The 383-nt window shown below is 59.8% G+C and overlaps 1 long non-coding RNA gene across 1 annotated transcript in view; it reads left to right on the top strand.

Annotated features, from left to right (window-relative positions):
* The window catches only part of LOC108804125, a 5,893-nt gene continuing 5,510 nt past the window's right edge, over positions 1–383 (top strand). The window contains exon 1 of the long non-coding RNA XR_001942332.1: positions 1–11. This is a non-coding gene — a long non-coding RNA (uncharacterized LOC108804125). The remainder of the gene's footprint in view (positions 12–383) is intronic.

Below are 383 nucleotides of genomic sequence, written 5' to 3'. Positions count from 1 at the left end.
GTATGGAGAAGGTGAGTGCCGGGATCCGCCTAGGTTTCATTTATATATCACGTGTGTGTACAGGGGCCCCCAGGGGCCACTCATGGGATGAATCGCTGGGAATTGGGGCTCCCATAGTATGTATGAGAAGTGCTGAGCATACGTGACGCGGAATGCCGTGTTCCATCCACCGGGCTGCTGAGAGGTCCCTATAATGGGAGGGAGGATCTTCCTGTGTGACTGGAGAGGGGCCCCGTCTCTAGAGGGGCCCCAACATCCTAGTCCCAGCCGAATCCCCTCCCATCCCTAGTCCCCTTCCAGCTCCCATCCCGGTCCCCTCCCAGCTCCCATCCCTAGTCCCCTCCCATCCCTAGTCCCCTCCCAGCTCCCATCCCTAGTCCCCT

The sequence above is a fragment of the Nanorana parkeri genome, unplaced genomic scaffold (genome assembly GCF_000935625.1).
Source record: "Nanorana parkeri isolate BGI_ZX_2015 unplaced genomic scaffold, ASM93562v1 scaffold5273, whole genome shotgun sequence".
NCBI classification, from domain to species: Eukaryota; Metazoa; Chordata; class Amphibia; order Anura; family Dicroglossidae; genus Nanorana; species Nanorana parkeri.
This window is presented reverse-complemented; position numbering and strand designations above follow the sequence as displayed.